The 9673-nt window shown below is 51.8% G+C and overlaps 3 non-coding genes across 3 annotated transcripts; 2 read left to right on the top strand and 1 right to left on the bottom strand.

Annotated features, from left to right (window-relative positions):
• The first annotated feature begins 1869 nt into the window (after window positions 1-1869).
• trnat-agu (transfer RNA threonine (anticodon AGU)) lies at window positions 1870-1942 on the top strand. Its single transcript has one exon. It is a non-coding gene; the product is annotated as a tRNA-Thr (tRNA).
• A 1182-nt stretch (window positions 1943-3124) lies between these two features.
• On the bottom strand, window positions 3125-3197 carry trnat-cgu (transfer RNA threonine (anticodon CGU)). Its single transcript has one exon. It is a non-coding gene; the product is annotated as a tRNA-Thr (tRNA).
• Window positions 3198-7143: 3946 nt separating this feature from the next.
• Window positions 7144-7216, top strand: trnat-cgu (transfer RNA threonine (anticodon CGU)). Its single transcript has one exon. It is a non-coding gene; the product is annotated as a tRNA-Thr (tRNA).
• The last annotated feature ends 2457 nt before the right edge of the window (window positions 7217-9673 follow it).

Consider the following 9673-nt stretch of genomic DNA (forward strand, 5'->3'; position numbering starts at 1 on the left):
CAGACAGGAAGCAAAGAGTAGGAGTAAATGGGGACTTTTCAGAATGGCAGGCAGTGACTAGTGGGGTACCGCAAGGTTCTGTGCTGGGGCCCCAGCTGTTTACATTGTACATTAATGATTTAGACCAGGGGATTAAATGTAGTATCTCCAAATTTGCGGATGACACTAAGTTGGGTGGCAGTGTGAGCTGCGAGGAGGATGCTATGAGGCTGCAGAGCGACTTGGATAGGTTAGGTGAGTGAGCAAATGCATGGCAGATGAAGTATAATGTGGATAAATGTGAGGTTATCTACTTTGGTGATAAAAACAGAGAGACAGACTATTATCTGAATGGTGACACATTAGGAAAAGGGAAGGTGCAACGAGACCTGGGTGTCATGGTACATCAGTCATTGAAGGTTGGCATGCAGGTACAGCAGGCGGTTAAGAAAGCAAATGGCATGTTGGCCTTCATAGCGAGGGGATTTGAGTACAGGGGCAGGGAGGTGTTACTGCAGTTGTACAGGGCCTTGGTGAGGCCACACCTGGAGTATTGTGTACAGTTTTGGTCTCCTAACTTGAGGAAGGACATTCTTGCTATTGAGGGAGTGCAGCGAAGGTTCACTGGACTGATTCCCGGGATGGCGGGACTGACATATCAAGAAAGACTGGATCAACTGGGCTTGTATTCACTGGAGTTCAGAAGAATGAGAGGGGATCTCATAGAAACGTTTAAAATTCTGACGGGTTTAGACAGGTTCGATGCAGGAAGAATGTTCCCGATGTTGGGGAAGTCCAGAACCAGGCGTCACAGTCTAAGGATAAGGCGTAAGCCATTTAGGACCGAGATGAGGAGAAACTTCTTCACCCAGAGAGTGGTGAACCTGTGGAATTCTCTACCACAGAAAGTAGTTGAGGCCAATTCACTAAATATATTCAAAAGGGAGTTAGATGAAGTCCTTACTACTAGGGGGATCAAGGGGTATGGTGAGAAAGCAGGAATGGGGTACTGAAGTTGCATGTTCAGCCATGAACTCATTGAATGGTGGTGCAGGCTCGAAGGGCCGAATGGCCTACTCCTGCACCTATTTTCTATGTTTCTATGTTTCTATGTCTATGCTTCTATGTTTCCCTTCCCCCTCCCTTTCCCCCACTCCCTCACCGTACCATTCTCTCTCGCCTTCCCCCTCTATCTCTCCCCTCCCTCTCTCCCTTAACCCCTCTCTTTCTCCCTCTCCTCCTCTCTCCCCTTCCCTCTGGAGAGACAGAGAGAAAGTGAGAGACAGAGAGAACGAGAGAGAGAGACACAGAGAGCCAGGCCAAGGCAGGTGGCTCCATAACTCGGGGGTTAGAGCTATGGTCTTGTTAAACCAGTAGTCGTGGGTTCAAATATCCCTAGGGCCTACTCAAAATTAGCTCAGTATTTAAATTCATGGTCAACTAGCAAGGGCTTTAATTATAAATATTAACCAGCTCCAAAACCGACCCTGGAACAACAGGTTCCTTTTTTCTCTTTCCCCTTCCCCCTATCTCTCTCACTCCTTTCTCTCTCTCCCCCCTCCCCCTCTATCTCTTCCCCTCTCCTTTTCTCTCTCCCCTTCCCCATCCAGAAGCAGAGAAAAAGTGAGGGAGACACGGAGAGAGAGAGAGAGAGGCAGAGAATGAGAGAGAGACAGAGAGAGACAGAGAGATTGGGACAGAGTGTGACTGAGTTGCCTTGGGATGTTTTACGACGTGAAAGACCCGATATATCGATGTTGAGAGGCGAATATTGAAGAGACGGAGGCAGGAGTCTGGGGGATGAGACACAATCTGAGCGTTTCACTGACCCCTCCGCATTCTTCAAACACACAGCACTAACTGGGGAATGACCCACAGCCCAGAGCAGGTGGTTCCATAGCTCAGGGGTTAGAGCAATGGTCTAGTAAACCAGGGGTCGTGGGTTCAAATTTCACTGGGGCCTACTCAAAATTCGCTAGGTATTTAAATACCTTTCCGACAGATTCTCCTCCCTTCCCGATCACGACCCGTTCTATATCTTTTTACCCCTCTCTCCCTTTCCCACTATCTCGCTTTCCCCGTCTCTCACTCATTCCCCTCTCCCTCCTTTCCCCTCCATCGCATCAACCACTCCCCTTCCACTCTCTCTCTCTCCCCTTCCCCTCTCACTCTTTCCTCTCCCCTTCCCCTCTCTCTCACTCCTTCCACTCTCTCTTTTCCCTTCCCCTCTCTTTCCTGCTCCTTCCCCTGTCTTTTCCAGAGCAGGGGTTAGAGCGCTGGTCTAGTAAACCAGGGATCATGGGTTCATATCTCACTGGGGCCTACTCAAAATTAGCTCAGTATTTAAATATCTGTCTGTCTCTCTCTCTTTTCCCTTTCCTTTCAGATTTTTCCTTCTCCTCGCTCTCACTATCCTTCCGTCTCTCCCCTTAACTTCTCTTTCCCCTTCCTCCCTCTCTCTCCTCTGCCCCTCTTTCCTCCTCGCAGTCTCCCCTCCTCCCTCTCTCCTCTCACTCCTTCAGGAGCAGGCCATTGGGAAAAGCATAATTGGGTCAGGCAGAGTCAGCATGGATTTATGAAGGGGAAGTCATGTTTGACTAATTTGCTGGAATTCTTTGAGGATGGAACCAACAGGGTGGATAAAGGGGAACTCATTTTAAGAGTGGAAGCAAGTCTTCCTCGATTCCGAGGGACTGCCTCTTGCAATGTCTGTCAGCTTGTAATGTTTGTCGCTCCACATTGAGGATGTGGACGTATTGTGTACTGCAAGTGCAGAGTTAATAATAAACAGAATTCGGCGGGTTTCCGGAGACTTCCGAGAGAGCTGCGCGCCATGTTAGGAAGCTGTGTGTGCTGTGCCCTGTGAATATATCACACCTGTGCTGATGATGTTAGAGACAAAGAGAAAGTCAGGTTGAGAGAGAAGGAGAGGCAGAATCCCATTCAGCCCATCGTATCCACGCCGACTGGCCAAGAGCAACCCAGCCTCATCCCACTTTCAAGCTCGAGGTCGATCAGTTGCAGCACTTTAAGTACGGTCAAGAACGAGCCCATAGTTCCACAGTCAGTCTGGGAGCTGTTCAATATTTATAATTAAAGCCCTTGTTAATTGACAGTGAATTTAAACACTGAGCTAATTTTGAGTAGGCCTCAGTGAGATTTGAACCCACGACCCCTGGTTTACGAGACCAGTGCTCTAACCCCGGAGCTATGGAGCCACCTGCATTGGGCTGTGGGTCATTCCTCCATTAGTGGTGTGTGTTTGAAGAATGAGGAGGGAAATGGTCCACGTTGTCCAGGGCCACGCCGTGGACCTTGTTGACTGGGGGGCAGTGCTATGCGGCGAGGACAGGTTGATGGAGGACCTTTGTCTTACGGATGTTTAGTGTAAGGCCAGTGCTTTCGTACGCCTCCGTAAATACTTTGACTATATCCTGGAGTTCAGCCTCTGAATGTGCGCAGATTCAGGTGTCGTCCGCGTACTGTAGCTCGACGACAGAGGTTGGGGTGATCTTGGTGATCATCGATTCTATTCATGCCGCTTCAAAGGGTACGTTTGCAAGGGCTGTGGAACAATGGGACACCTCCAACGTATGTGCAGGCGAGCTGCAAACCCTGCTAATCCTGCAAACCACCTTGTTGCAGAGGAGGACAGATCCACGGCGGAACACGATGAACCAGAGCCTCAGACTGAGGAGGCAGAGGTATATGGGGTGCACACATTTACCTCAAAGTGTCCCCCGATAATGCTGAAGGTTTAATTAAATGGGCTCCCGGTGTCCAGGGAGCTGGACACGGGCGCGAGCCAGTCCATAATGAGCAAAAAGACTTTCGATAAGTTGTGGTGCAACAAGGCTTCAAGGCCAGTCCTGACTCCCATTCGAACCAAACTTAGAACGTACACAAAGGAACTGATTCCCGTAATCGGCAGTGCTACCGGAAAGATCTCCTACGATGGAGCGGTGCACGATTTACCACTGTGGGTGGTACCGGGCGATGGCCCCACGCTGTTCGGCAGGAGCTGGCTGGGAAAGATACATCCGTCGACGACACCTCATGTGCCCAGGTCCTGAGCAAGTTCCCTTCGCTGTTCGAACCAGGCGTCGGGAAGTTCCAAGGAGCAAAAGTGCAGATCCATTTAATTCCGGGGGCGTGACCCATCCATCACAAGGTGAGAGCGGTACCTTACATGGTGAGAGAGAGGGTGGACATTGAGCTGGACAGGCTGCAACGAGAGGACATCATTTCGCCGATCGAATTCAATGAGTGGGCCAGTCCGATCGTTCCAATCCTCAAGGGAGACGGCACCGTCAGAATCTGTGGTGATTACAAAGTAACTATCAATCGTTTCTCCCTGCAGGATCAATACCCGCTACCAAAGGCTGATGACCTATTTGTCACGCTGGTTGGGGGGGAAAACATTCACGAAGCTGGACTTGACCTCGGCCTACATGACGCAGGAGCTGGTGGAATCTTCGAAAGGCCTCACCTGCCTCAACACGCACAAAGGTCTTTTCGTTTACAACAGATGCCCATTTGGGATTCGATCAGCCACGGCGATATTCCAGAGGAACACGGAAAGCTTGCTGAAGTGGGTCCCGTGCACCGTGGTCTTCCAGGACGACATCTTGGTTACAGGCCAGGACACCGTCGAGCATTTGCAGAACGTGGAGGAGGTCCTTAGTCGGCTTAATCGTGTGGGGCTCGGGCTGAAATGCTCGCAGTGCGTTTTCCCGGTGCCTGAAGTGGAGTTCCTGGGGAGAAGAATCGCGGCGGACGGCATCAGGCCCACCGATTCGAAGACGGGGGCAATCGAGAAGGCACCGAGACCACGGAACGTGACGGAGCTGTGGTCGTTTCTAGGACTCCTGAACTATGTTGGTAACTTCTTACCGGGTCTCGGCACATTGTTAGAACCCCTGCACCCTCCACTGCGTAAGGGAGATGAATGGGTCTGGGGTAAAAGCCAAGAAAATGCCTTTGAGAAAGCTAGGACGCTGTCATGTTCAAACAAATTGCTTGTGTTGTACGATCCATGTAAACGTTTGGTACGAGCATGTGATGCATCGTCGTACGGGGTCGGGTGTGTGTTGTAACAAGCTAATGAATTTGGGAAATTGCAACCGGCTGCTTATGCAACCAGAAGTCTGTCAAAGGCCGAGAGGACCGGCAGTATGATCGAGAGAGAAGCGTTAGTGTGTGTTTACGGGGTAAAGAAAATGCATCAATATCTGTTCGGGCTCAAATTCGAATTGGAAATCTACCACAAGCCACTTATATCCCTCCTTTCTGAAAATTAGGGGATAAATACGAACGCACCGGCCCGCATCCAGAGATGGGCGCTCACGTTGTCCACATACAACTACGCCATCCGCCACAGGCCAGGCACAGAAAACTGTGCCGATGCTCTCAGCAGGCTGCCATTGCCCACCACCGGGGTGGAGATGACACAGCCCGCAGATTTAGTTATGGTAATGGAAGCATTCGAGAGTGAGCAATCACCTGTCACCGCCCGACAGATTAGAACCAGGATGAACCAGGGCCCCTTACTGTCCTCAGTAAAAAGCCGTGTGCTCCACGGGAGTTGGTCTCGTGTCCCGTTAGAGATGAACGAAGAAATAAAGCCATACCAGCGACACAAAGATGAAATGTTTAGACAGGCAGATTGCCTCCTGTGGGGCATTTGGGTAGGTATGCCAAAAAAGGGCAGGGGCACTTTCATTAGTGATCTCCACAGTACCCACCCAGGCATTGTAATGATGAAAGCGATAGCCAGATCCCACAGGTGGTGGCCCGGTATCGATGCAGACTTAGAGTCCTGTGTGCACAACTGTAATACATGTTCCCAGTTGAGCAACGCACCCAGGGAGGCGCCCCTAAGTTTATGGTCTTGGCCCTCCAAACCGTGGTCTGGGGTTCATGTCGACTATGCAGGCCCATTCTTGGGGAAAAATGTTTTTAGTGGTTGTAGATACGTACTCCAAATGGATCGAATGTGTGATAATGCCGGCAAGCACGTCCACTGCCACCATCGAAAGCCTACGGGCCGTGTTTGCCACGCACGGCCTGCCTGATGTCCTTGTAAGCGACAATGGGCCGTGCTTTACCGGTGCCGAGTTCAAGGAATTCATGACCCGCAATGGGGTCAAACATGTCACGCCTGCCCCGTTTAAGCCAGCGTCCAACGGTCAGGCAGAACGAACAGTTCACACAATCAAGCAGAGCTTGAAAAGGGTAACTGAAGGCTCACTGCAGACTCGCTTGTCCCGAGTCCTGCTCAGTTACCGCACAAGACCCCACTCACTTACCAGGGTCCCTTCCACTGAACTGCTGATGAAAAGAGCACTTCAGACAAGGCTCTCGTTAGTCCACCCTGATCTACACGAACAGGTAGAGAGCAGGCGGCTTGAACAGAATACATAACGTGATCACACAAATGTGTCACGTGAAATTGAAGTAAACGATCCTGTATTTGTGTTGAACTATGGACAAGGTCCCAAGTGGATTGCTGCCACTGTTTTGGCCAAAGAGGGGAGCAAGGTGTTTGTGGTCAAACTCGCAAATGGACTTACCTGCAGAAAACACTTGGACCAAATCAAACTGAGATTTACAGACTATCCAGAACAACCCACAATAGACTCTACCGTCCGTCCAACACACAGACGTAGCAACCGACCCAGCGGTTGACCACGAAGCAGAACCCATCACCCCCGAGCAGCCCAGCAAGGCCAGCTGCACAGCAGCCCAGCGAGGGCCCAACAAATGATTCACCAACACCAGCATTTGCACCGAGACGATCAACCAGGGCAAGGAAGGCCCCAGATCGACTCACATTGTATATAGTTACACTATTGACTTTGGGGCAGGGGGCGGGGGGGAAGTGTTGTTACGAATGTAAACCTGTAATTATCATGTCTGACCACCAGAGGGCTTATCTCCTGGAGTCCCAAGGGATCCCACAATCCCTTGGGAGCACCTGTACTTAAGGAAGCCTCACAGGCTGGTGAGGCACTCTGGAGACCTGTGATAAAGGACTAAGGTCACACCTTACTTTGAGCTTGCAGTATCTCATCTGACTCTTGATTCAAGACAGAACACCTTCCACTCTCTCTTTTCCCTGTCCCTCTCTTTCCTGCTCCTGCCCCTGAATTTACCAAAGCAGGTGGTTCCATAGCTCAGGGGTTAGAGCACTGGTCTCGTAAACCAGGGGTCGTGAGTTCAAATCTCACTGGGGCCTACTTAACATTAACTCAGTATTTAAATACTTCTCTCTCTCTCTTCTCCCATTCCGACTGATTCTTCGCTTTCCCTGTCTCGCATTCCTTTCCTTTAACTGCTCTCCTTTCCCTTCTGCTCTCTCTCTTCTTCCCAGTTTCCTCTTCCTCCTCTCTCATTTCTCTTCCCCCTTCCACTCTCTCTTTACCCTTCCCCTCTCTTTCCTGCTCCTTCCGCTAACTTTCCCAGAGCTGGTGATTCCATAGCTCACGGGTTAGAGCACTGGTCTAGTAAACCAGGGGTCGTGAGTTCAAATGTCACTGGGGCCTACTCAGTATTTAAATGCCTCTCTCTCTTCTCCCATTCCGACAGATTCTTCCCTTCCCCATCACAGCTCTTTTTACCCCTCTCTCCCTTTCCCGCTATTTCGCTTTCCCCGTCTCGCCCTCCTTTCCCTCACTCGCATCAACCGCTCTCCTTCCCCATTTCTCCCCTTCCACTCTCTCTCTCCCCTTCCCCTCTCTCTCTCTCCCCTTCCACTGTCCCTTCTTCCCAGTCTCCTCTTCCCCCTCTCTCTCTCTCCTTCCACTCTCTCTTTACCCTTCCACTCTCTTTCCTGCTCCTTCCGCTGACTTCCCTAGCGCAGGTGGTTCCATAGCTCAGGGGTTCGAGCACTGGTCTAGTAAATCAGAGGTCAGGGGTTCAAATCTTGCTGGGGCCTATTCAAAATTAGTTTAGTGTTTAAATACCTGACTGATCACCCCCTGACCCTCCCCTTACCGCAAGGACCACATCCAACTCCCTCCTGAACATATCCAATGAACTGGTATCAACAACTCTCCGCGGCAGGGAACCCCACAGACCAACAACTCTCCGAGTGAAGACGTCTCTCCCAAACAGCCCACCCCCATCCCAATAGCGTGCCCCACCCCAGCTCAGAACCCATCCAACACCGGGTATACTGCCCCAACACCCAACACGGCCCGTCCCGTCAGAATCCTCCCCAAATGCCGAACACCCCTGGATGTTGAGCACCCAGCCCCTGCGAAGCCAACCACACCACATCCACCAATCGCCATCTGCGCAGTCAACCCGAAAACTCCCTGCACCGAGGCACAGAGCCCACAGGCCTGACCGTCCAACACACTTTGCCCCCCCACCAGACCTTCGCTGCAATGTGGCCCCTCCTATCCCCTGCCCCTCAATCCCCCACCCCTGTCTCCATTCATCTTCCCTCTAACTCCCCGCACAGGCCCCCACCTTGGGGACGGTAACTTTCTGGGGTTGGGAATTTTAGCTCCCGCCGCAGAATTGGCCTGACCACCCCTCAATGGAAGCAGCGTGCAATTTCCCACACTCCACTTCCTTTGCGGGCACGACCGGATGTTCATGTGACAGTGGGAACTGGTGTTCTCCACTCTCTGTCCTGTGACAGTGGGAACTGTTGTTCTCCACTCTCTGTCCTGTGACAGTGGGAACTGGTGCTCTCCACTCTCTGTCCTTTGACAGTGGGAACTGGTGCTCTCCACTCTCTGTCCTGTGACAGTGGGAACTGGTGCTCTCCACTCTCTGTCCTGTGACAGTTGGAACTGGTGTTCTCCACTCTCTGTCCTGTGACAGTGGGAACTAGTGCTCTCCACTCTCTGTCCTGTGACAGTGGGAACTGGTGTTCTCCACTCTCTGTCCTGTGACAGTGGGAACTAGTGCTCTCCACTCTCTGTCCTGTGACAGTGTGAACTGGTGCTCTCCACTCTCTGTCCTGTGACAGTGGGAACTAGTGCTCTCCACTCTCTCTCCTGTGACAGTGGGAACTGGTGCTCTCCACTCTCTCTCCTGTGACAGTGGGAACTGGTGCTCTCCATTCTCCCGTCCTGTGACAGTTGGAACTGGTGCTCTCCACTCTCCCATCCTGTGACAGTGGGAACTGGTGCTCTCCACTCTCTGTCCTGTGACAGTGGGAACTGGTGCTCTCCACTCTCCCGTCCTGTGACAGTGGGAACTAGTGCTCTCCACTCTCTGTCCTGTGACAGTGGGAACTGGTGCTCTCCATTCTCCCGTCCTGTGACAGTGGGAACTGGTGCTCTCCACTCTCTGTCCTGCGACAGTGGGAACTGGTGCTCTCCCCTCTCTGTCCTGTGACAGTGGGAACTGGTGTTCTCCACTCTCTGTCCTGTGACAGTGGGAACTGGTGCTCTCCACTCTCTGTCCTGTGACAGTGGGAACTGGTGTTCTCCACTCTCTGTCCTGTGACAGTGGGAACTGGTGCTCTGCACTCTCTGTCCTGTGACAGTGGGAACTGGTGCTCTCCACTCTCTGTCCTGTGACAGTGGGAACTGGTGCTCTGCACTCTCTGTCCTGTGACAGTGGGAACTGGTGCTCTCCACTCTCTGTCCTGTGACAGTGGGAACTGGTGCTCTCCACTCTCTATCCTGTGACAGTGGGAACTGGTGCTCTCCACTCTCTGTCCTGTGACAGTGGG

Source organism: Pristiophorus japonicus, unplaced genomic scaffold (genome assembly GCF_044704955.1).
Source record: "Pristiophorus japonicus isolate sPriJap1 unplaced genomic scaffold, sPriJap1.hap1 HAP1_SCAFFOLD_1027, whole genome shotgun sequence".
In the NCBI taxonomy this organism is placed as follows: Eukaryota; Metazoa; Chordata; class Chondrichthyes; family Pristiophoridae; genus Pristiophorus; species Pristiophorus japonicus.